The sequence below is a fragment of the Oncorhynchus gorbuscha genome, linkage group LG03 (assembly GCF_021184085.1).
Source record: "Oncorhynchus gorbuscha isolate QuinsamMale2020 ecotype Even-year linkage group LG03, OgorEven_v1.0, whole genome shotgun sequence".
Classification (NCBI taxonomy): Eukaryota; Metazoa; Chordata; class Actinopteri; order Salmoniformes; family Salmonidae; genus Oncorhynchus; species Oncorhynchus gorbuscha.
The window spans coordinates 61213187-61240135 of NC_060175.1; the positions used below are offsets into that span (position 1 = coordinate 61213187).

Below are 26949 nucleotides of genomic sequence, written 5' to 3' on the forward strand. Positions count from 1 at the left end.
AGAGAGAGAGACGCTGTGCAGCCATACGGGATAACGTCCTTCAGCAATAGGCAAGTGTATGAACAGATCAGCGTTTAAATCAGCCACTCCGCTTTTCAAACACTGTCTCAGCACACAGACAAAACACACACACTCAGACAAGTAGCTTCGTTATCTCACAAACGCACATGCAATCTGCTCAGCCATCACACACACACAACACATCACAGTTCAATATCAACACAGATCTGCATAAGCACGGATTCAATCAGTATTTCAACTTAACGCACAGAAATAATATCCCCTCTCTCTTGCTCTATCCATCTATCATCCCCAACCCCCACCAGCTAATCTCAGAAGCTAGGGCAACACTACACACAGGAGGAAAGGTAAATGTCACAGATTTACCTCAGTGGCTTTCCTGCTCCTCTCCCTCTCTTTTATTCCACAGAAATATTCCTAGCAGCATACATCCAAACAGGCTGAAATCTATGGGTCTTCCTCCACCCAAAACCATCCATGGATCATCTAGTCATTCTTCTGTTAACATAGTGCTACCCTACTCCCCCGCTAGCTCATGCAGGCACACACAGGCAGCTATAGGCAGCTGCTTTCTTTCCTTCAAAGCTCTACAAGCAGAGCAAAGCAAATTAAAGGTCCAGCCCAGTTTAGAGCCTAAACCAATGTGAGCTATTCACACTCCAGCTCCTGTCTGAGGCTAATGGCTGCAGCCCCACAGCCCCCTGCATGCATGCCCCCGCCCACAGCAACTCTGATATCCTCTCTCTCCCTCTATTTATCTCTTTCTGTCTCCATCTCCAGGGCCCTTTAAAATCCATTACATTTTGGCCTGATTCCATTGAGTTTTTTCCAAATTTCATTTTTATTTTTCCAGGTTTCCATTTCCCTCTGGTTTTCCAGGTTTCCATTTCCCTGTTTTTTCAGGTTTACATTCTCAAAATCATACTTTTTAAATAGAAAACAAAATAATTAAACCACATCAGGTGTCTACTTTGAGGACTGGGATTTTTAAAATTCTTTTTAGATTTTTGGGTGGTTTTGCTAATTTTGAAGCTCTCTCTTTATCTCTAATATCTCCCTCTTCCCCAAAACCCAAGCATTCAACCCTTTCTCCCTCTCTCTCTTTTACACACATACACACACACTGTCATGCCCTGACCTTAGAGAGCTTGTTTATTTCTCTATTTGGTTAGGTCAGGGTGTGATTTGGGTGGGCATTCTAGTTTTCTATTTCTTTGTTGGCCGGGTATGATTCCCAATCGGAGGCAGCTGTCTATCGTTGTCTCTGATTGGGAATCATACTTAGGCAGCCTGTTTTCCACCTGAGTTTGTGGGATCATGTTTTTGCACAGTTGCTGTATAGCTCTGCAGAACTTTACGTTTGTTGATCTTTTTTTTTGGTGTTCATATTTAATTAATAAAGAAAATGTACACTTTCCACGCTGCGCTTTGGTCTCATTCCGACGACGGACGTAACACACTCTTACCAGCAGATGCTCCCTCCTGAAAAGACTAGGCATTCTGATCAGCCTCATGTAGGTATTGTAAAAGAGTGTAAATCAACACAGCAAGTACTGAGCTATGGCAGGCGGTAAGGGATATTGTAATGGCTGAGGTATGGGGTTGGGTGTAGACCCAAGGTGGGGGGTACTGCATAAGAGTATGATTGGTAATGAAGATGGGGTTGTGGGTGGGGTAAGGGCTGCTAGATGATGTAAGAGTATAGATTAATGTGAAGAGGGTGGTATAGCTATGGCTCTGGAATGAGAAGCTTGGACTGGGCCAAGAGGCAGGGCTACAGAGAGGACAAGGGGCGGATTAGTTTTGAGAGATGCAGACCTAGAGTAAAGCTAGATAAGGCAGGTCCATACCTGCATGGATATAGCCTGTTGCACAGGGTTTATACAAACTGCCCACCAACCGTGTGAGCTGCACTCATGGCGACAAGACTACAGTTTACCTTCAAATTCACAAGATTTTGCTCTCCTGAAGTAGAGTATATTGGGATAAATTGCAGGCCACACTACCTGCCTAAAAAGTTTTCAGCTATACTTTTTGTGGCTGTTTATTTACCACCACAGACAGATGCTGGCACTAAGACCGCACTCAGTCAGCTGTATAAGGAAACAAGCAAACAGGAAAGCACTCACCCAGAGGCGGCACTCCTAGTGGCCAGAGACTTTAATGCAGGGAAACTTATATCACTTATACTAAATTTCTACCAACATGTTAAATGTGCAATTAGAGGGAAAAAAATGTACTCCGCACACAGAGATGTGTACAAAGCTCTCCCTCTCCTCTCCGTCCATTTGATAAATCCGACCATATATCTATCCTCCTGATTCCTGCTTACAAAATTAAAGCAGGAAGCACCAGTGACTCGGTCTATAAAGATCATTAAAAAAGTGGTCAGATGAAGCAGATGCTAAATTACAGGACTGTTTTGCTATCACAGACTGGAACATGTTCCGGGATTCTTCCGATGGCATTGAGGAGTACACCACATCAGTCACTGGCTTTATCAATAAGTGTATCGAGGACATCGTCCCCACAGTGACTGTACGTACATACCAACCTGAAGCCATAGATTACAGGCAACATTCACACTGAATTAAAAGGTAGAGCTGCCGCATTCAAGGTGTGGGACTCTAACCCGGAAGCTTACAGGAAATCCTGCTATGCCCTGCGACGAACCATCAAACAGACAAAGTGTCAATACAGGGCTAATATTGAATCATACTATACTGGCTCCGACACTCGTCCAATGTGGCAGGGCTTGCAAACTATTACAGACTACAAAGGGAAGCACAGACATGAAGCAGTGACACGAGCCTACCAGACAAGCTAAATCACTTCTATGCTCACTTGGAGGCAAGCAACACAGGCATGCATGAGAGCATCAGCTGTTCCAGATGACTGTGTGATCACGCTCTCTGTAGCCGACCTGAGTAAGACCTTTAAACAGGTCAACATACAAAAGGCTGCGAGGCCAGACTGATTACCAGGACTTGTGCTCCGGGCATGTGCTGACCAACTGCAATGTGTTTTCACTGACATTTTCAACATGTCCCTGATTGAGTCTGTAATACCAACATGTTTCAAGCAGACCACCATAGTCCCTGTCTCCAAGAACACAAAGGCAACCTGCCTAAATTACTACAGACACGTAGCACTCAAATCCGTAGCCATGAAGTGCTTTGAAAGGCTGGTAATGGCTTAAATCAACACCATTATCCCAGAAACCCTAGACCCACTCCAATTTGCATACTGCCCAAACAGATCCAAAGATGATGCAATCTCTATTGTACTCCACATTGCCCTTTCCCACCTGGACAAAAGGAACACTTATGTGAGAATGTTCATTGACTACAGCTCAGCATTCAACACTAGTGGTTAGAGCATTGGACTAGTAACCGAAAGGTTGCAAGTTCAAATTCCCGAGCTGACAAGGTACAAAATCTGTCGTTCTGCCCCTGAACAGGCATTTAACCCACTGTTCCTAGGCCGTCATTGAAAATAAGAATTTGTTCTTAACTGACTTGCCTAGTAAAATAAAATGAAAAATATTACCCTCAAAGCTCATCACTAAGCTAAGGATCATGGAACTGAACAGCACCCTCTGCAACTGGATCATGGACTTCCTGATGGGATGCCCCCCTCAGGAAACTGAAAAGAATTGGCATGAGTCCTGAGATCCTCAAAAGGTTCTACAGCTGCAACATCTATTACAGCCTGGTACGGAAATAGCTCGGCCTCCGACCGCAAGGCACTACACTGGGGATAAGCTACCTGCCATACAGGACCTCTACACCAGGCGGTGTCAGAGGAAGGCCCTAAAAATTGTCAAAGACCCCAGCCACCCCAAGACTGTTCTCTCTACTACCGCATGGCAAGCTGTACCGTAGTGCCAAGTCTAGGATAAAAAGTATTCTCAACAGTTTTTACCCCCAAATCATAGGACTCCTGAACAGGTAATCAAATGCCTACCCGGACTATTTGCATTGTGTTCCCCCCCAACCCCTCTTTTACACTGCTGCTACTCTCTGTTTATCATATATAGTCACTTTAACTATACATTCATGTACATACTACCTCCATTGGCCCGACCAACCAGTGCTCCAGTACATTGGCTAACCGGGCTATCTGCATTGTGTTCCGCCACCCACTACCCGCCAACCCCTCTTTACGCTACTCCTTCTCTCTGTTCATCATATATGCATAGTCACATTAACCATATCTACATGTACATACTGCCTCAATCAGCATGACTAACTGGTGTCTGTATGTAGCCTCATTACTGTTATAGCCTTGCTACTGTATGTAGCCTCGCTACTGTTTTTCACTGTCTTTTATACTGTTGTTTTTATTTCTTTACTTAACTATTGTTCGCAAAACCTTTTTTTGCACTACTGGTTAGAGCCTGTAAGTATGCATTTCACTGTAAGGTCTACACCTGTTGAATTCGGCGCATGTGATAAATAAACTTTGATTTTATTTTATTAAGAGCATGTCAAATAGTATAATAATTGAGTGTCAAATGAAAGCTAAGAGTCTCTATTTTTTTATTTAAATTAAGGCATATATACATGTTTTCCAACCATTTTCCATCCTAAAAATGTGGAATAAGCAATGGCTTAGATTTTTGTTCAAACTGATGGAAAATGGGTCTCTATGGGATCGGTGTCGCTTCACCAGGATGGTTGAGCTAATGTGTGCTAATGTGATTAGCATGACATTATAAGTAACAAGAACGTTTCCCAGGACATAGACATGTCTTATATGTGCAGAAAGGCTCAATTCTTGTTAATCTAATGGCACTGTCCAATTTACAGTAACTATTACAGTGAAAAAATAACATGGTATTGTTTGAGGAGAGATCACGGCAACTGGTTTGATGCATTCATCTCTGAAGGTAAATAATGTACTTACATTCAGTAATCTTGCTCTGAGTTGTCATCCTGAGGGTCCCAGAGATAAAATGTAGCATAGTTTTGTTTGATAAAATATTTTTTTTATTCAAATGTAGGAACTGGGTTCTAAAGTTTGAACCCCTGCTGTTTCTGAACCTATCAACCCCTATATATTTTAAGATATTTTCTCTCACATGGAAAATAGAAGTTCACAGAAGTAACAAGTAAAGGTAGACCTACCAATTTATTAGTGTTTCTAATGATATCAAGTTTGTTTATGAATTAATAATGATTAAAACTCATTATATTACCAAATCAATAAGGAAATTACTGCAATCGAATTGGCTATAATGGGAAATCATAGTAATCACAAACCCCAGATGGGTCACCTGCTACTGTTCTCCCTTCCACTGGCATTTTTTTTTCAATTTTTCTGTTGATCAGAGACCAACTGTGAAAACCATCTGGACAATCCCTCCCTCTCACTCTCCTTGACACCTACCCTCTATCAATTTACTGTAACAAGCATTCTCACCCACTAAGCACCTGCCGTCCATAAGTAGTTGAAATTTGGTTAGTCCGCCCTGGCCGGACCAAATCTGAACCAATCATATTACATTTTTATTTATTTAACTTGGCAAATCAGTTAAGAACAAATTCGTATTTACAATGACGACCTACCCCTAATCTGGACAACGCTGGGCCAATTGTGCGCCACCCTATGGGGCTCCCAATCGCGGCCGGATGTCATACAGCCTGGAATCAAACCAGGGACTGTAGAGTAGAGTTGAGTAGAATTCAGTACAGTACAGCACACTAGAGTAGAGTACAGTATAATGTACTGTATTGTACTGTACTGAACATATCTACTTTACTGTACTGTACTCTACTTTACTCTGCTGTTGCTGTACTGTGATGTCCAAACTTCTGAAACATAGATGTCTATAATTGTTTTAGATTTGGTGTTGTCTGGACCAACCAAATGTGGTCTTATTTAGGGGCGGAGCTCATTACAATTATAGCCAGTGTGTAGAATAATACTTGTGTTTATCTATTCAAGATAAATCACCATGAAGAGAATTATATTATTCATTTCCAAAATGTGAGGGCCACACATCTCTCCGCGTCTGAGCGAAGCCGTCGTAGACAGCTGGGGCTCTGTCCTTATTGAGGAGGGGCACTAGCTTCAACTGTGTCCCCTACGTTCTAACCGGGGTTCAATGGGAGCAGAGGGAGAGCCACTTGAGTTAGGTTGTGAGTATTACATCATCATCCCATTCCGCCAAACCTTTCTTCGTAACGATTTCACTGGCTGGCTGTCCTTCATGTTTTGTTTCTACAGCTCTAGTGGACAACGGTGCTGCAGGGAATTTTATTAACCAGGCCCTCACCTCCTTCCATAACATCCCCTCATACCCGGTCTACTCTCCTTGTCCAGTTCAAGCACTGGATAGTCAACCACTGGGATCCTGGGACAATCACACACATCACAGCACCACTCACCCTTACCGTGGAATCCATACATCAAGAAAGCCGTCCCTTCCTCATCATCAGTGCACCTGTATACAACATCATCCATGGCCTCCCATGGCTTCAATGTCATAACCCCACCATCTCATGGCCGAGGTTGAAAATCACAGACTGTGCACCTTTATTTTTTATTTGACCTTTATTTAACCAGGTAGGCTAGTTGAGGACAAGTTCTAATTTGCAACTGCGACCTGTCCAAGATAAAGCGTAGCAATTTGACACATACAACAACGCAGAGTTACACATGGAATAAATAAAACATACAGTCAATAATACGGTAGAACAAAAGAAAACTAAAAGTCTATATACAGTGAGTGCAAATGAGGGAAGTTAAGGAAATAAATAGGCCATGGTGGCGAAGTAATTACAATATAGCAATTAAACACTGGAATGGTAGATCGGCAGAAGATGAATGTGCAGGTAGAGATACTGGGGTGCAAAGGAGCAAAATAAATAAATAAATACCAGGTTGGGGATGAAGTAGGTAGATAGATGGGCTGTTTACAGATAGGCTAAGTACAGGTGCAGTGATCTGTAAACTGCTCTGAGAGCTGGTGCTTAAAGCTCGTGAGGGAAATGTGAGTCTCCAGCTTCAGAGATTTTTGCAATTATTTCCAGAGGCAGCAGAGAACTGGAAGGAAAGACGACCAAAGGAGGAATTGGCTTTGGGGATGACCAGTGAGATGTACCTGCTGGAGCGCGTGCTGCGAGTGGGTGCTGCTATGGTGACCAATGAGCTGAGATAAGGCGGGGCTTTACCTAGCAGAGACTTGTAGATAACCTGTAGCCAGTGGGTTTGGCGACGAGTATGAAGCGAGGGCCAATAAACGAGAGTGTACAGGTCGCAATAGTGGGTAGTGTATGGGGCTTTGGTGACAAAACGGATGGCACTGTGATAGACTGCATCCAGTTTGTTGAGTATAGTGTTGGAGGCTATTTTATAGATGACATCACCGAAGTCGAGGATCGGTAGGATGGTCAGTTTTACGGGGTATGTTTGGCAGCATGAGTGAAGGATGCTTTGTTGCGATATAGGAAGCTGATTCTGGATTTAATTTTGGATTGGAGATGCTTAATGTGAGTCTGGAAGGAGAGTTTACAGTCTAACCAGACACCCAGGTATTCGTAGTTGTCCACATATTCTAAGTCAGATCCGTCCATCTGGATTTGGGTAAAGGAGAAATGGTGGGGGCTTTGGCGGGTTGCTGTGGAGGGTGCCAGGCAGTTGACCGGGGTAGGGGTAGCCATGTGGAAAGCATGGCCAGCCCTAGAGAAATGCTTATTGAAATGTTCAATTATAGTGGATTTATCGGTGGTGACAACGTTTCCTAGCCTCAGAGCAGTGGGCAGCTGGGAGGAGGTGCTCTTATTCTCCATGGACTTTACAGTGTCCCGGAAATTTTTTGAGTTAGTACTACAGGATGCAAATTTCTGTTTGAAAAAGCTTTCCTTAGCTTTTCTAACTGCCTGTGTATATTTGTTCCTAACTTCCCTGAAAAGTTGCATATCACGGGGGCAATTCGATGCTAATGCAGAACGCCACAGGATGTTTTTGTGGTGGTCAAGGGCAGACAGGTCTGGCGTGAACCAAGGACTATATCTATTCCTAGTTCTACATTTTTTGAGAGGGGCATGCTTATTTAATCTTAAGCCTATCCCTTACTTTTTCAAACATTCTGTTAAAAATCGCGCAACATTTCAGCGTCCTGCTACTCATGCCAGGAATATAATATATGCATATGATTAGCATGTGTGGATAGAAAACACTCTGACGTTTCTAAAACTGGTTAAATCACGGCTGTGACTATAACAGAACGCCTCGTGATCAATTTGATAGATTATTAACGTTTACTAATACCCAAAGTTGGATTACAAAAGTATTTCGAAGTGTTTTGTGAAAGTTTATCGCCGACTTTTTTTATTTTAAAAAATGACGTTGCGTTTTAAAACGGTGTTTTTTCTGAATCACACACTTTACATAGATAGATATTTTGGGTATATATGGACCGATTTAATCGAAAAAAAGACCCAATAGTGATGTTTATGGGGCATATAGGAGTGCCAACAAAGAAGCTTGTCAAAGGTAATGAATGTTTTATACTTTATTTCTGCGTTTTGTGTAGCGCCGGCTATGCTAATTATTTTGTTTACGTCCCCTGCGTGTCGGGTGGGCTTAAGAGGTTAAAGAATAGCCAGGCATCATGTCCTGACGGGATGAGGTCAATGTCATTCCAGGATACCCCGGCCAGGTCGATTAGAAAGGCCTGCTCACAGAAGTGTTTCAGGGAGCGTTTGACAGTGTTGAGTGGTGGTTGTTTGGTCGCAGACCCATTAGAGATCTTGATTGAAAACAGCAGAGGTGTATTTGGAGGGCGAATTAGTTAGGATGACATCTATGAGGGTGCCTGTGTTTACTAATTTGGGGTTGTACCTGGTAGGTTCATTGATAATTTGTGTGCGATTGAGAGCATCAAGCTTAGTTTGTAGGATGGCCGGGGTGGCATGTCCCAGTTTAGGTCACCTAGTAGCACGAGCTCAGAAGATAGATGGGGGGCAATCAGTTCACATATAGCATCGAGGGGCAATCAGTTCACATATAGTATCGAGGGCACAGCTGGGGGCAGAGGGAGGTCTATAGCAAGCGGCAACAGTGAGAGACTTGTTTCTGGAAAGCTGCATTTTTAGAAGTAGAAGATCAAATTGTTTGGGTATGAATTGAAGAATGAATTGAAGATGAACTTCAGCACATTGTCTGGTCACTAAGAGTACTTGTTGATTCCTGTTGGATTAGCCAATGCTCAGTCACTGTTCCAGGCATTCGTCATTGAGGTGTTCCAGAACATGCTTGGACACCAGGTGGCCATGTATATCGATAACATCCTGGTCCACTAAGCTACCTTGGAGGAGCACGTTGCTCACGTCTGAGTAGTCCTGGACACCTCCTGGCAAACCACCCGTACGTTAAGGCAGAGAAGTGCCAATTCCATCAAGAGGAAGTCTCCTTTTTGGGTTACCAAATTTGCATGCAAGGAGTCATGATGGATGAAAGGAAGGTGGATGTGGTCAGGTCATGGTCAGTCCCAACCACCATAAAGCAGTTACAACGATTTTTGGGATTTTCCAACTTCTACAGCCAATTCATTAAGAACTTTAGCTCGATCACTCTCCTCTCACTTTTCTCCTGAAGGGTGGTTTCCTGAAGTTCAGACTGAATTATCCAGCTGACGAAGCCTTCCGCCTACTGAAGTGTCATTTCACCTTCATCATGTAGCTTGAACACCAGATCTTATGCTGCCCTTTGTGGTGGAGGTGGACGCTTCAGAAGTAGGTGTGGTGGCTGTCTGTCCCATCGTCTAGGTAATCCACAGAAATTGTGTGCTTATTCCTCAAAAAAGCTGTCTCCTGTAGGGAGGAACTATGATGTTGGTGATCATGAGCTCCTGGTGGTGAAGTTGGCATTAGAGGAGGGGAGACACTGGCTGGAGGGCGCCCAGGACCCGTTTCTCATCCTCACCAACCATCAAATCCTGGAGTACATACGGAAAGCGAGGCGACTGAACCCGCACCAAGCCAGGTGGGCCCTTTTCTACTCCAGATTGGATTTCATCCTGACACATCGCCCAGGTTTTTAAAAAACTTCAAAGCCGATGCCCTGTCCCATCTCTATGATTCGGGAGAGGATCCTGTCTTGAGTGCACCCATAATCACGCCCTCTCAAGTCATAGCCTCTGTGTCCTGGGAAGTAGATGTGGACATTCGCCTGGCCTCGGAGAGGGAACCCACACCTGCCACCTGTCCTCCTGAGCTCACCTACATTCCCACAGGGATAAGGGATCTGCTATTGACCTGGTTGCACACAGCTTTTGTCGCTGGACATCCAGGTATCACCAGAACCATTCAGTCCATCTCTGGAAAGTACTGGTGGCCCACCTTGGCGCAGGACGTAACTCGTTATGTAAACTCATGTTCCATATGTGCCCAATCCAAATCCCCCCGCAATGCTCCAGCAGGGGAACTCCTTCCCTTTCCCGTGCCTCAGCATCCCTGGTCTCATCTGTCCATTGACTTTGTCACTGATCGTCCTGCACTGTTCCAGCAGGAATTCCAGCACTATGGCCTTCTGGAGGATATCGTCTCTGACCGTGGCCCAGAATTCACATCACGTGTATGGAAGACTTTCATGGAGAAGCTGGGGGTCACGGTCAGCCTCACATCTGGGTACTGGCATCAGTCTAACGGGAAGGTGGAAAGGATGAACCAGGAGATGGAGAGGTTTCTGAGGAGCCACTGCCAGGACCTGCAGGGGGAGTGGGCCCAATTCCATCCAATGTTATTTGTCACATGCGCTGAATACAACCTTACCATGAAATGCTTTCTTACATGCCCTTATCCAACAATACAGTTTTAAGAAAAATAAGAGTGAATAAAAATATTTACTAAATAAACTAAAGTAAGAAATTAAAGGGGAACAATAAAATAACAATAATGAGGCTATATACTGGGGGTACCGGTACTGAGTCAATGTGCGGGATACAGGTTAGTTGAGGTAATTGAGGTAGGGGTATAGGGACTATGCATAGATAATAAATAACAAACAGTGTGTAACAGCAGCATAAAAAAAGGAGGCGGAATCAATGCAAATAGTCTGGGTTGGCATTTGATTAGCTGTTCAGCAGTCTTATGGCTTGGGGGTAGAAGCTGTTAAGAAGCCTTTTGGACCTAGACAAGGCTCTCTGTTACTGCTTGCCATGCGGTAGCAGAGAGAACTGTAGCTGGAGTCTTTGGCAATTTCTAGGGCCTTCTTCTGACAACGCCTGTTATAGAGGTCCTGGATTGCATATACCAGGCAGTGTTGCAACCATGCTCTCGATGGTGCAGCTGTAGAACTTTTTGAGGATCTGAGGACACATGCCAAATCATGCCCTCTTCATGACTGCCTTGGTGTGTTTGGACCATGATAGTTGGACACCAAGGAATTTGGAACTCTCAACCTGCTCCACTACAGCATCATCGATGAGAATGAGGGCGTGCTCGGCCATCCTTTTCTGATGGTCCACAATCATCTCCTTTGTCTTGATCACGTTGAGGGAGAGGTTGTTTTCCATGCACCACACCTCCAGGTCTTTGACTTCCTCCCTTCCTCCCTATTCCTCCCACCGCTGTGTCATCGGCAAACTTAATGATGGTGTTGGAGTCGTTCTTGGCCATGGAGACATGGGTGAACAGGGAGGACAGGAGGGGACTAAGCACGCACCCATAAGGGGCACCTGTGTTGAGGATCAGAGTGGAAGATGTGTTGTTGCCTACCCTTACCACCTGTCAGTGGCCCGTCAGGAAGTCCAGGATCCAGTTGCAGAGGGAGATGTTTAGTCCCAGGGTCCTTAGCTTAGTGAGAAGCTTTGAGGGCACTATGGTGTTGACCGCTGAGCTGTACTCAGTAAACAGCATTCTCACATAGGTGTTCCTTTTGGGGCGGCAGGTAGCCTAGTGGTTAGAGCATTGGACCAGTAACTGAAAGGTTGCTAGATCGAATCCCAGAGCTACCAAGGTAGAAATCTGTCGTTCTGCCCCTGAACAACGCAGGTAACCCAGTGTTCCCCAGTAAGCCGTCATTGTAAATAAGAATTTGTTCTTAACTGACTTGCATAGTTAAATACAAGGTTAAATTGTCCAGGTGGGAAACAGCACTGTTGAGCACAATAGTGATTGCATCATCTGTTGGGGCGGTATACAAATTGGAGTGGGGTCTAGGTTTTCTGGAATGTTGATGTGAGCCATGACTTACACTTCATGGCTACAGACGTGAGTGCTTCGGGTTGGTAGTCAATTAGACAGGGTAACTTGGTGTTCTTGGGCACAGGGACTATGGAGGTCTTCTTGAACCATGTAGGTATTACAGACTCGGCCATGGACAGGTTGAAAATGTTAGTGAAGACAGTTGGTCAGCGCATGCTCGGAGTACACGTCACGGTAATCCGTCTGGCCCGGCAGCCTTGTGAATGTTGACTCGTTTAAAGGTCTTGCTCACATCGACTAAGCCGAACATGATCACACAGTCGTCCGGACCTGCTGTTTACTCTCATGCTTAACTCAAAGTAATTTAGCTCATCTGGTAAGCTTGTGTCACTGGGCAGCTTGAGGCTGGGCTTCCCTTTGTAGTCTGTAATAGTTTGCAAGACCTGCCACATTCGACGAGCATCTGAGCCGGTGTACTAGGATTTAATCTTAGTCCTGTATTTATGCTTTTCCTATTTGATTGTCAGTCTGAGGGAGTAGTGGGATTTCTTATATAGGTCCATGTTAGATTACTGTTCTTTGAAAGTGGCAGCTCTACCCTTTAGCTCAGTGCGGATGATGCATGGCTTCTGGTTGGGGTATTTATGCATGTACGATCAATGTGGGGACAATGTGATCAATGCGCTTATTGATGAAGCCCGTGACTGATGTAGTAAACTCCTCAATGCCATCAGATGAGTCCCGGAACATATTCCAGTCTGTGCTAGCAAAGCAGTCCTGTGGCTTAGCATCTGTGTCATCTGACCACTTCTGAATCATAAAACACGGGACGAGATGTTAAAAACTGTCCATTGTGCCAATAGATGGAATGCACTCGCATGAGATTTGCCGTGATGTTGACAGAGTGGCATGGGAGGTTTATTTTTTAGACTGGGGTAAGATGTCAATTTTTGGGACACATACTCAGTAGTGTGCCTTCGAATCAGTTGGTGTTTCGGCCTTTAATCACTAAACACCCTCATCAAAGGTGGCCAGCTAAAGGGTGATCAAGCCTTAGCTTGTGTCCCATGCCCAATTAAGATGTCCCACAGGACTGTGCAAGGCAGGGGCGTCCTCTTCCCTGAGCCAGCCATACAGCTGACCGCATACCTCATATGCCCTCCTCAAGTTGGAGGGATCTGAATTGAGTTCTCAGGTGGGGGTGAGGGGTCATGAAGTTATAGCCCAGCAAGGGTCCTTCCGTTTGATCCAGATCCACTGGCTGCCTCTTTCAGCTGCTTGAGAAACTGCTCTGACGGTCTGCCGCAGAGCCTGTCCATGGATTCCAAGTTCTTTCAGCAACCTGATGATGGAAGAAGCCACGAATCCTCTGCATCCCACTTCAACTGGCCAGACTTTTGCATTCCAGCCACGCTGAGTTGCGTCTGCTGCCAACTCTGTGTAACGCAGATTCTTACGCTCGTAGGCCTCTTCAACAGAGTTTTCCCACGGGACTATGAGCTCTATGATGTACACAGCCTTTCGTGAAGGGGACCAGTTTACCATGTCTGGCCTAAGGTTGGTAGAAGCAATCTCAGGTGGAAAAATTAGTTGCTGGCAAATATCGACAAGCATCTTCTAGTCCCGGGCCATGGCTAGGTGTCCAGTTTCTGGCTTTGTAGGAGGATACTTGGGCCTTTTCTGTCCCTCCCGGATGAATGTTGTTGTTTTGATGGGATTGCTTGTTTTTGGAGGTAATGAATTGGTTGCACTCCTCTTGGTCTCAAGTGCTGCAGCCAGGCTCTTGAGGACCTGATTGTGCCTCCAGGTGTAGCGGCCTTGTGAGAGGCTGGTCTTGCAGCCTGTCATTATATGCCTGAGAGTCGCTGGAGCTGGGCAGAGGGGGCAGGTCGAGTCCTCGCCATACCATTGATGTAGATTTTTTGGTGATGGAAGCACATCATAAACAGGTCTTATGATGAAGCTGATGTTGCTTGCCTCCATTTGCCAAAGCTCACTCCAGTTGATCTTTCTCCTCTCCAGGCCTTCCCACCACGTCCATTTCCCTTGTTTAGCAAGAGAGACAGCCTTTGCACTTCTTGCAGTCTCCTCCTGTCTGCGCACCTCCTCGACCACCAGCTTCCTGCGTTCAGATGTTGTTGCCTTATGGAACGTTGGTTTGCTTGCTGCCAGGCCAAAGCCTCCTCTTCCATGCTGGATATTCCCCACAATGTCTTGGTGTCTCAGGGCTGATGTTGCTTGCTGCACAGCCTTGGATGATGTCCATTTCCGTCCAGTTTGTAGGGGAGGTGCAGCCTTACTAATGGTCTGGTCTTTGGAGTCCTTCAATGTCATCTGAAGTCTTACTTTAGAGCACTTGTACTCCTCCGTTAGACTTGTAAGAGGTAGTTCAAGGACCCCTTTGCCATAGAGGCCGATGTTACTCAGGCATCGTGGGACACCCAGCCATTTCTTCACGTATGAGGTAATGGTTCGCTCCATCTTCTCCACTGTTGTTATTGGGACCTCATAGACGGTGAATGGCCACATTACCCGGGGGAGAAGTCCAAACTGTAGGCACCAGAGCTTGAGCCTCCCAGGCAGTAGGGTCTTGTTGATGTTCTCAAGACCGTCGGCGATGTCCTGCCTTACTTGCTGCACTTGATCTTTATCCCGGAGGCTTTCGTTGTACCATCTACCCACGCTCTTGATGGGTTGCTCAGACACCGTTGGTATCGGGTCATCTCCAATGCAGAACCTCACATCTTTAAGCTGTCCCTTGACTACGGAGATGCTTCGAGATTTGCTTGGCTTGATTTTCATCCGTGCCCACTTGATGTTATCCTGCAGTTTTGCAAGTAGCCGCCTGGTGCATGCTGCAGTGGTGGTCAGTGTAGTCATGTCATTCATGTATGCTCAGATAGGTGGGAGACGGAGCCCTTCCTTAGTTCTCTCACCGCCGACCACCCATCTCGATGCCCTGATGATGACTTCCATGGCCATAGTGAAGGCAAGAGGAGAAATTGTACAGCCTGCCATTATGCCTACTTCCAAGCGCTGCCATGTTGTTGTGAAGTCAGGTGTTGTGAAACACAATTGCAGGTCTTGGAAATAGGCCTTTACCAGTGTAGTGATGGGTTCTGGTACGTGGAAAATGTTGAAGGATTCCCAGAGGAGTTCATGGGGAACTGAGCCAAAGGCATTGGCCAAGTCGAGGAAGATGACATAGAGGTCTCTCTTGTCCTTCTTAGCTGTTTGGATCTGGTGCCAAATCATACTAGTATGTTCCAGGCAACCAGAGAAACCAGGAATGCCTGCTTTCTGTACAGATGTATCAATGTACTTGTTCCTTTCCAGATAAGTGGACAGCCTCTGTGCTATTATACTGAAAAAGATCTTCCCTTCGACGTTGAGAAGGGAGATTGGTCGGAATTGACTGATGTCTGTCGCATCCTTCTCTTTCGGGATTAGCACACCACCAGCCCTTAGCCATGCCTTTGGTATCATTTCCTTCTACCACACTATCCTCATGAGCCTCCAAAGAAAGCGTAGAACATCCGGGGCGTTCTTGTAGAGCTTGTATGGTACTCCATTAGGCCCAGGAGCCGAGGCCGCTCTTGCTCTTCGGACAACGTTCTCTACTTCCCTCCATTTTGGAGGGTCAGTGTCCAGATTGAATTCTGGTGGTTGAATAGGTGGGATGTCATGTGGGATGATTATCTGCTCATGCCTTTTCATGTCCTGGTGGACCTTTTCCAGATGTTCTTCCAGTTCAGGCTTTGTAGTTTTTAGGATTCCGCACTTTTCCTTTGCGAAGAGATCTTTGACAAACTTAAAGGGGTTTTTATAGAACCGTGTTCTTGAGTGTTCCTTCTTCCTACGAAGTTTCCTTAAGTTTTCCGCTCTTCGCAAGGTTGCCAGCCGACATTTAATGTCTGCTTGGAGTAGCATGAGACCTTCTCTCTCTGCATCAGAGGCCTTCTTCCACTGCTTCCTCAGCTGCCTTCTCTCTCTGACACGTATTTCGATCTCCTGCTGTCTCCTAGATTTGGCTGGCGCGGGAGGTGTCTTGCCACTTCTCCTTTCGTTTACGCCAAAGCGCTCTTCTCCGTAGTGGTAGATAATGTCTCCCATCCTTTCAAGCTTTTTCTCTGCTGTTCCTACCTGTTGTTCCAAGATTTTTGTCAGGTCGTTGTTGATTGTTTCCCACTCTCTCTTTTCAACGGCTTTGGGCCACTTCACACTCGGTCTGTGCCCTTCGATCTTTTCCTCTTTTAGAGGTCTCTGTGGTTGGGTGAGTTCATCAACCGGCATTCCTGTGCTTGTGTTATCCTCCTCAGTTACAGGGGTGCTGATGCTCTGCGAACTTTGGTTTGCGTCTTGCGATTTGGATTAAATCCTACGCGTGCGACTCATAAAGAAAAAAATCTTTGTCCAGGTCGAGGTGTGTAATCATTGTTCTGATATCCAGAAGCTCCTTTCAGTCATAAGAGACAGTGGCAGAAACATAAGTTAAAAAACAAGGTGAAAAAACACACAAAATAGCACAATTGGTTAGGAGCCTATAAAACGCCAGCCATTTTCTCCGGCAACATTCTATTCACAATACGCCCAGAAATAATTGAGACACTCCTCCACCGGGCTCAGCCAGACCTGGCTCCGTGGACTCCGAGCCAGACCGAAGCTCCTGTGAGGGACGAGTGGTTTAGGTGCTTAGAAGAGGTATGGAACGATGCCCACGTGAGACTCCAGCATGCCGTCAACTGTCAGAAAGTGCAGGAAGATTGTCACCGCAGTGAGGCTCCCGTGTTCCATATTGGTGATCACGTCTGGCTCTCCACCAGGAACCTCCCGCTATGCCTGCCCTGTAAGAAGCTGAGTCCACGGTTTGTGGGGCCGTTCAAGGTCCTTCGTAGGGTCAACGAGGTAACTTACAGATTGCAACTCCCCACTACCAGATCTCTTCATGTTTCCTGCCTCAGTCCGGTGGTTCCTGGTCCCTGGCTGATGCCGTCCCCCACGACACCCCTCCGCTTCCCATGGACATCGAGGGGAGCCCCGCCTATGCCGTTAGATCAGTCATTGACTCCCAACGTTGTGTGGGTCAGCTCCAGTACCTGGTGGACTGGGAGAGATACAGTCCAGAGCAGCAGTATTGGGTTCCGGTGGACAACATTCCAGATCGCAACATCATCCGAGATTTCCACCTTTGTCGTCCGGACCAGCCCGCTCCTGGCTCTCGGGGCAGTCCTTCTGGCTGGTGTCGTCCTGCGGAAGGAGACACGAGTTGGGTGGTGGGGGTACTGTCACATCCACTCCAGCGCTCGATGTCACAGGTCTACTAACCACCGGTCCTGGCAACCCATCTTCATGCACACCTGGCAACCATCATTACGCACACCTGTGTCTCATCATCAGTCACAGCTAGACTTCCTTACACCCTTGATTACTTACACTTTATATAGCACTCTTTTGTTATCAGTCACCAGGTAGTATTTATTATGATTCTATGTAAGATGTATCTCTTGTTTAGTATCGCTCCATGTTCGTTATTATTTATCTCACTAACTGCACCTGCTCCCTGACTCCGCATTAGACAACCCATTCGTTCTGCAGACATCTTTGAATCTTAATTTGAACCATCATTTTGTTACTTAAAACTTGCAACTGCACAATTCTTCCAGTAAATGTGTTTTTGTGAAATGTTCTGTGTAAATTGTTCAAAGTAATCGTTGTGCATATACTGTAGTTGCATGGTTTGTTAAACTTTGAAATCAATGGTTTTTGTTTAGAATACATTGTAAAATGTAAAATCTGAGTCAAAGCTTAATTCTGTTACGTGGAATTTCACTTTCATGGAAGCTGTTTTCATGGTAAGGATGAACAAAGAATGACATCTACAGCAATATGTGTCTCTGTAGTAGTGAAGTTGAGTGAATCAGAATAGGATAGCAGTCAGACGAACAACAAAGTGTGAGACATCCCAAAGCCGTGGGAAGGAAGGAGATGCTGCTATTTTTTGTATTTTAGGATGAATCATTTCTCGCCCTGTTATCCTCTGATTGTTTGGTGAGAAATTATAGATGGCCACAGGAACACTTCCTGTAGCCTATCACACGCTCTGCCTGGAGTTAGCTGGCCTAACTCACAAAGAGCAACACACACGTACGCACACACAGATAAACACACATGCACACTCACACAATATATGTATGAGAACAAATTTGGTTTACACAGACACCCACATACAGTACAGTAGTCACACAAACACAAGATCACACACAAGGGAGTCAAATAACTCTAGGAAATCTGACAGAAGCAGTGAATCTTTCTTTGTCATGAATAGTTGAACTCTGCCTGTCCTCAAAACATGATAGTAACATAATTAAAGTCCATCGTCTACCATTAATGCCATATCACTAGAGTCATTGGAAGAATGTCATGATGCTTTCCTGCTCTATTAATACTCGGAGAGATTGGTCTCTCTCACTCTCAACAATAAAAACATTAAACATGTGCAAATAGTTAAAAAATAAATAAACAAATATAGGTTGTATTTACAATGGAATGGTGTTTGTTCTTCACTGGTTGCCCTTTTCTTGTGGCAACAGGTCACCAATCTTGCTGCTGTGATGGCACACTGTGGTATTTCACCCAACAGATATGGGAGTTGTTTGTTTTTTGTTTTCAAATTCTTTGTGGGTCTGTGTAATCTGAGGGAAATATGTGTCTCTAATATGGTCTTACATGTGGACGGAGGTTAGGATGTGGGCAGTGTGCACATAGCCTGTCTTCTCTTGAGAGCCAGGTCTGCCTTCGGTGGCCTTTCTCAATAGCAAGGCTATGCTCACTGAGTCCGTACATAGTCAAAGATTTCCTTACATTTGGGTCAGTCACAGTGGTCAATTATTCTGGTCCTTCTGTAGCTCAGTTGGTAGAGCATGGCGCTTGTAACGCCGGGGTAGTGGGTTCGATTCCCGGGACCACCCATACGTAGAATGTATGCACACATGACTGTAAGTCGCTTTGGATAAAAGCGTCTGCTAAATGGCATATATTATTATTATATATTATTCTGCAACTGTGTACTCTCTGTTAAGGGCCAAATAGCATTTTAGTTTGTTCAGTTTTTTTGAAAATTCTTTCCAATATGTTAAGCAATCATCTTTTTGTTTTCTCGTGATTTGGTTGGGTCTAATTGTGTTGCTGTCCTGGGGCTCTGTGGGGTCTGTTTGTGTTTGTGAATAGAGCCCCAGGACTAGCTTGCTTAGGAGGCTCTTCTCCAGGTTAATTTCTCTGTAGGTGATGGCTTTGTTATGTAAGGTTTGGGAATTGTTTCTTTTTAAGTGGTTGTAGAATTAAACGGCTCTTTTCTGGATTTTGATCATTATTGGGTATCGGCCTAATTCTTCTCTGCATGCATTATTTGATGTTTTACGTTGTACACAGAAGATATTTTTGCAGAATTCTGCATGCAAAGTCTAAATCTGGTGTTTGTTCCATTTTGTGAATTCGTGGTTGGTGAGCAGACCCCAGACCACACAACTATAAATTCAAGTATTTTTAGCCAGATCCTAATGTCAATTTTATTCCTTTTGATGGCATAGAAGGCTCTTCTTGCCTTGTCTCTCAGATCGTTCACAGCTTTGTGGATATTACCGGTGGTGCTTAGGCAGAGGTATGTAGAGTTTTTTTGTGTGCTCTAGGGAATCAGTGTCTAGATGGAATTTGCATTTGTGGAATACCATTTTAAAAAATTATTACTGCCAGGGCCCTCCTTGGTTGAGGACAGAAGCACCATAACATCAACAAACAGTAGACATTTACATTTTACATTTAAGTCATTTAGCAGACGCTCTTATCCAGAGCGACTTACAAATTGGTGCATTCACCTTATGACATCCAGTGGGACAGTCACTTAACAATAGTGCATCTAAAACTTAGGGGGGGTGGGGTGAGAGGGATTACTTATCCTATCCTAGGTATTCCTTAAAGAGGTGGGGTTTCAGGTGTCTCCGGAAGGTGGTGATTGACTCCGCTGTCCTGGCGTCGTGAGGGAGTTTGTTCCACCATTGGGGGGCCAGGGCAGCGAACAGTTTTGACTGGGCTGAGCGGGAGCTGTACTTCCTCAGTGGTAGGGAGGCGAGCAGGCCAGAGGTGGATGAACGCAGTGCCCTTGTTTGGGTGTAGGGCCTGATCAGAGCCTGGAGGTACTGAGGTGCCGTTCCCCTCACAGCTCCGTAGGCAAGCACCATGGTCTTGTAGCGGATGCGAGCTTCAACTGGAAGCCAGTGGAGAGAACGGAGGAGCGGGGTGACGTGAGAGAACTTGGGAAGGTTGAACACCAGACGGGCTGCGGCGTTCTGGATGAGTTGAAGGGGTTTAATGGCACAGGCAGGGAGCCCAGCCAACAGCGAGTTGCAGTAATCCAGACGGGAGATGACAAGTGCCTGGATTAGGACCTGCGCCGCTTCCTGTGTGAGGCAGGGTCGTACTCTGCGGATGTTGTAGAGCATGAACCTACAGGAACGGGCCACCGCCTTGATGTTGGTTGAGAACGACAGGGTGTTGTCCAGGATCACGCCAAGGTTCTTGGCGCTCTGGGAGGAGGACACAATGGAGTTGTCAACCGTGATGGCGAGATCATGGAACGGGCAGTCCTTCCCCGGGAGGAAGAGCAGCTCCGTCTTGCCGAGGTTCAGCTTGAGGTGGTGATCCGTCATCCACACTGATATGTCTGCCAGACATGCAGAGATGCGATTCGCCACCTGGTCATCAGAAGGGGGAAAGGAGAAGATTAATTGTGTGTCGTCTGCATAGCAATGATAAGAGAGACCATGTGAGGTTATGACAGAGCCAAGTGACTTGGTGTATAGCGAGAATAGGAGAGGGCCAAGAACAGAGCCCTGGGGGACACCAGTGGTGAGAGCGCGTGGTGAGGAGACAGATTCTCGCCACGCCACCTGGTAGGAGCGACCTGTCAGGTAGGACGCAATCCAAGCGTGGGCCGCGCCGGAGATGCCCAACTCGGAGAGGGTGGAGAGGAGGATCTGATGGTTCACAGTATCGAAGGCAGCCGATAGATCTAGAAGGATGAGAGCAGAGGAGAGAGAGTTAGCTTTAGCAGTGCGGAGCGCCTCCGTGATACAGAGGAGAGCAGTCTCAGTTGAATGACTAGTCTTGAAACCTGACTGATTTGGATCAAGAAGGTCATTCAGAGAGAGATAGCGGGAGAGCTGGCCAAGGACGGCACGGCACGTTCAAGAGTTTTGGAGAGAAAAGAAAGAAGGGATACTGGTCTGTAATTGTTGACATCGGAGGGATCGAGTGTAGGTTTTTTCAGAAGGGGTGCAACTCTCGCTCTCTTGAAGACGGAAGGGACGTAGCCAGCGGTCAGGGATGAGTTGATGAGCGAGGTGAGGTAAGGGAGAAGGTCTCCGGAAATGGTCTGGAGAAGAGAGGAGGGGATAGGGTCAAGCGGGCAGGTTGTTGGGCGGCCGGCCGTCACAAGACGCGAGATTTCATCTGGAGAGAGAGGGGAGAAAGAGGTCAGAGCACAGGGTAGGGCAGTGTGAGCAGAACCAGCGGTGTCGTTTGACTTAGCAAACGAGGATCGGATGTCGTCGACCTTCTTTTCAAAATGGTTGACGAAGTCATCTGCAGAGAGGGAGGAGGGGGGGGAGGGGGCGGAGGATTCAGGAGGGAGGAGAAGGTGGCAAAGAGCTTCCTGTCTTCAGATTCTAGTAGGGTGTGGCTGGATAGAATAGAGCACCAAACTGCATTTTTGTCTTAAAAAACAGTATCTGGTATCAGAATGATGGTTCACTATTATGATGATGTATGACGTTACACAGACCATTGTGGTCATAGGTGGTCATAGGTGTAGACTCTGTAGTAACTCAAAACAAAACTAATGGGATATCTTAAAACCATCCAATCACTAGGTGCAAAATCACCTTGTAGAAAAATGACCACTACATTAGCAGAGGCATGCAATACAAAGGTAAGGAGATACATATCTGTGGTTGTTTGGGAGGAGCTGCACATTGGTATAAAGTGTACCATAGTGAAAACAATGGCTGCCAACCCCAGTGCACTCTACCACCCACTCTTGTGGGGTTACCAATCACACTGACACTAAAACCACAATGAGGTTGTTTAGTCCATTTGTCCTGTCAATGACATAATTGTTATTGTGTTTAGTGTGTGTGTGTGTGTATGTGTGTGTGTTCGTTCACATATTTAGGGTTGAATACTGCTTCAAAACACATACATTACACATACATGACAAACATGTTGTGTGCATAAATACAGGCAGAGCACACGCACACGCACACACACACACACACACACACACACACACACACACACACACACACACACACACACACACACACACTACACACTACACACTACACACACACACTACTCAGCACCTGTCATCGCGCCATTACTGTGAACAAACACATATTTGCCCCGTTTCCTTAAAGCTATTGCTTCAACATTATAATTCTCGCACCAAATGCCATGTTTGTTAGCACAGGCGTTAGTCTGTGGCTACATGAGGGAAATATTTACAGAGTGACTGTGAAAAGCAGGCTAACAGAAGCTGGGGCCCAGCCATCCGTTACAGGGCTGAATGGCCATAATTAGCATGAGGCTCTCCGGCAGCATCCTTCAGTGCAGCGACACATACACAATGGCGAGTGCCACGCTTCCCCCTGCCGTTCCCCCAGAAAAGCCCTTTGTCCCCGCAGCATCTGGAACTGACCTCCATGCATTCTGGGGCTGGTGACCCCCCTCTCCTCTCTTATCCACCTCTACTCAAAAGGTACCTGCTAAAAGAGATCCTTGGAACGTCCTTACCCCATTGAAGTTTAAATAAAAAATGGTTAAGGTAAGGGTTAAGGGTAGGGGTTAAGGTAAGGGTTGGAGTTTAGGGTAGGAACGTCCCAAGGATTCCGGATAGCACTGACCCTCTGCCTCCACAGCAACCCCCCTATCTCTATATTCTTCCCTTTTTACAATCACACACATCTCCCCCAGCCCTCCCTCTCTTTCAGCTACAGAGTGCAGCAGTCTCTGGCTCCTTGAAAAGAAGGTCTGTGTACTATTGGGCCCTTACACAAAGCCAGCGGGGTGAATTAAAAAATTAAAGAGGAAAAAAGCAACATGGCTACTTGCCATCTGTCCCTCTGGGTTGGAAGTGCCTGGCCCAGTGTGCCTGCCTTGCCCTCCCCTTCCTTCACCTCATCCCCACCCCCAACCTCCAACCCAGAATCCCTTAACCTATATATACACACAATCAACCATAATATCATTCTGCCATGCATCTCCTTCCTTGCTTCTCTGCAGACATCACAGGCTTCACCAAACAGATGATAGATGGCAACAATGAAGGAGACTGAGAGGAGAAGGAGAAATAAGGAGTGCAGCCACTTGCCTGGATGTGGAGAGCCGAAGCCAGTGAATCAAGCCGTAATCCTGTCTTTGTGTAAGCGGCAACCAGAAAAATGTGTCTCAATGATTTCCAGAGCTCGGCAGTGGAGTGGAAACGAGAAAGCGAGAGAGTGAGGGTGAGCAAGAGGGAGGAAGGCAGAGAGTGAGTGAGGGAGAGCAAGCTAGAGAGAGAGCAGCAGCTGAAATGGAGACAGCAGGAGCGTGCGACAGAGAGAGAGAAGCAGGAGCTACCTTCAAGCCACAGGGACGCTGACAGAGAGAGGGAGCAGAGAGAGAAATCAGGTGGGGGAGGGAGGGTTGGTCAAATGGTTTGCTGCGTGGCTCTAACACTAGGATAATGCTGAGATAACCCTCATGTCAGAGCAGAGAAGCAGCTGTAGACGTGAGAGGGAGGTGAATCCCGCGAGAGAGAGAGAGAGAGAGAGACTTCTCTGTCAGTTGTGACATTTGGGGCACATGATAACAATGGCCATTTGTAGCAACAGGGCTCGGGAGGAAAGAGGGGAAGGAGGGGTAGTTATGGAAGGGGTGGGAGTTCACATGGCGAGTGTTCTCTTCCTAGAAACACAAAACAACACTCAAGCCTCTGGCGGAGAAACAGGCACCTGTTCGAGACTGGCATAGGGAGACAAGCAGGGGCAGAGAGACAGAAACACATGTGCAGGGGTAGGTGAAGGAGGAGGGAGACAAAGGGAAAGAGAGGACAAAGGAGGAGTGTGGGTTCATTTAATTTCACTGCTTTGGCAGTTGATTTGTCTTGTCATGGCATAGAAGCATTTGAATTGAATTTAGTGGCATGGAACTGGGAGAAAGAAGGAGAGAGAGCCCAAGAGAAAAGACAAAAAGATGGACATACTTTGCTAAAGTATTCGGCCCCCTTGAACTTTGCGACCTTTTGCCACATTTCAGGCTTCAAACATAAAGATATAAAAGTGGGACACAATCATGAAGTGGAACGACATTTATTGGATATTTCAAACTTTTTTACAAATCAAAAACTGAAAAATTGGGCGTGCTAAATTATTCAGCCCCCTTAAGTTAATACTTTGTAGCGCCACCATTTGCTGCGATTACAGCTGTAAGTCGCTTGGGGTATGTCTCTATCAGTTTTGCACATTGAGAGACTGAATTTTTTTCCCATTCCTCCTTGCAAAACAGCTCGAGCTCAGTGAGGTTGGATGGAGAGCATTTGTGAACAGCAGTTTTCGGTTCTTTCCACAGATTCTCGATTGGATTCAAGTCTGGACTTTGACTGGCCTTTCTAACACCTGGATATGTTTATTTTTGAACCATGCTATTGTAGATTTTGCTTTATGTTTTGGATCATTGTCTTGTTGGAAGACAAATCTCCGTCCCAGTCTCAGGTCTTATGCAGACTCCATCAGGTTTTCTTCCAGAATGGTCCTGTATTTGGCTCCATCCATCTTCCCATCAATTTTAACCATCTTCCCTGTCCCTGCTGAAGAAAAGCAGACCCAAACCATGATGCTGCCATGACCATGTTTGACAGTGGGGATGGTGTGTTCAGGGTGATGAGCTGTGTTGCATTTACGCCAAACATAACGTTTTGCATTGTTGCCAAAAAGTTCAAATTTTGGTTTCATCCTACCAGAGCACCTTCTTCCACATGTTTGGTGTGTCTCCCAGGTGGCTTGTGGCACACTTTAAACAACACTTTTTATGGATATCTCTAAGAAATAGCTTTCTGCTTGCCACTCTTCCATAAAGGCCAGATTTGTGCAATATACGACTGATTGTTGTCCTATGGACAGAGTCTCCCACCTCAGCTGTAGATCTCTGCAGTTCATCCAGAGTGATCATGGGCCTCTTGGCTGCATCTCTGATCAATCTTCTCCTTGTATGAGCTGAAAGTTTAGAGGGACGGCCAGGTCTTGGTAGATTTGCAGTGGTCTGATACTCCTTCCATTTCAATATTATCACTTGCACAGTGCTCCTTGGGATGTTTAAAGCTTGGGAAATCTTTTTGTATCCAAATCCGGCTTTAAACTTCTTCACAACAGTATCTCGGACCTGCCTGGTGTGTTCCTTGTTCTTCATGATGCTCTCTGCGCTTTTAATGGACCTCTGAGACTATCACAGTGCAGGTGCATTTATACGGAGACTTGATTACACACAGGTGGATTGTATTTATCATCATTAGTCATTTAGGTCAACATTGGATCATTCAGAGATCCTCACTGAACTTCTGGAGAGAGTTTGCTGCACTGAAAGTAAAGGGGCTGAATAATTTTGCACGCCCAATTTTTCAGTTTTTGATTTGTTAAAAAAGTTTGAAATATCCAATAAATGTCATTCCACTTCATGATTGTGTCCCACTTGTTGTTGATTCTTCACAAAAAAATACAGTTTTATATCTTTATGTTTGAAGCCTGAAATGTGGCAAAAGGTCGCAAAGTTCAAGGGGGCCGAATACTTTCGCAAGGCACTGTACTGTACATGATTAGGATTGCACAACTCTGTAAAATTCCCTCCTGATTCCGGGAATCTTCCAACTGGTATTTCTGAAAAACCTACTAATTTTGAAAGTTACCAGAATTTTGCAATCCTGGACAAGATGTATCATCTCATGATGTATTTTTTCATTCACAATTAAAACTCCCTGCACTTGTTTTGGAGTCCATCTGGTTTTTCTTTACAGTGTGACGTGTACAGACGATGACGACGTACGATAACTCACCAAATACTGTGAATTTTTCCACTATCCCGATGTTTAACTTTCAGGCATTTTAATTTCAGATTTAACCAAATAAATGGACTATGCATGAATTACATGGCTATATCCAGGGGCGACTGTCTGACTAAGCACTGGTCTCCCTCGATTTGAACTGTCCCTCCTCTTCACATTACTCTGCCCAGGGTTCCCCCTGAAATATAAGGAAAGGACAATTGCATGCATGTATATCCACCGTCAAGGTTTCAAACGTTTTATGCTCCTGCCGGGACAGTATGGATCCTTTGGGAATCCCTGCTCTTTCTGTCTTCTGAGGCTGGGAGATTGTCATTTCCCCATCTCCCCGTTGGGCTCTTTTCTAAAGCTCAACATGTTCATCACATAATCAGGCAGCAAATATATTTTCAATATATCAGAACATCATAATCCCAGTCAGGCCACCAGGCGAGCAGCTCAAGGAGGATTTACCAGTCACATGGCCCAGGCAGAGAGAGAGGAATGGGAGAACGAGAGACAAAAAAAGAAAACGAGGGGAAGGGAAAAAAATTGAGAAAATATTAATCTAGCACCAGAAATACGGTTAAGCAGAGCCACACACACACACACACAAATCCTAGATGCATAAAGGGGTGCTCTGTGGTA

The 26949-nt window shown here is 45.7% G+C and overlaps 1 protein-coding gene across 2 annotated transcripts in view; it reads right to left on the reverse strand.

The window, feature by feature from the left end:
* The window catches only part of LOC124031661 (membrane-associated guanylate kinase, WW and PDZ domain-containing protein 1-like), a 156209-nt gene extending 132298 nt beyond the window's left edge, over nucleotides 1–23911 (reverse strand). Inside the window, exon 1 of one of the 2 annotated variants that reach the window (XM_046343178.1) lies at nucleotides 23599–23911. The gene's annotated coding sequence lies outside the window, so the exon portion shown is untranslated. Of the gene's footprint in view, nucleotides 1–387; nucleotides 662–23598 lie in introns of those variants that run through there. The other variant, XM_046343179.1, reaches the window with a different exon arrangement.
* Nucleotides 23912–26949: the final 3038 nt, after the last annotated feature.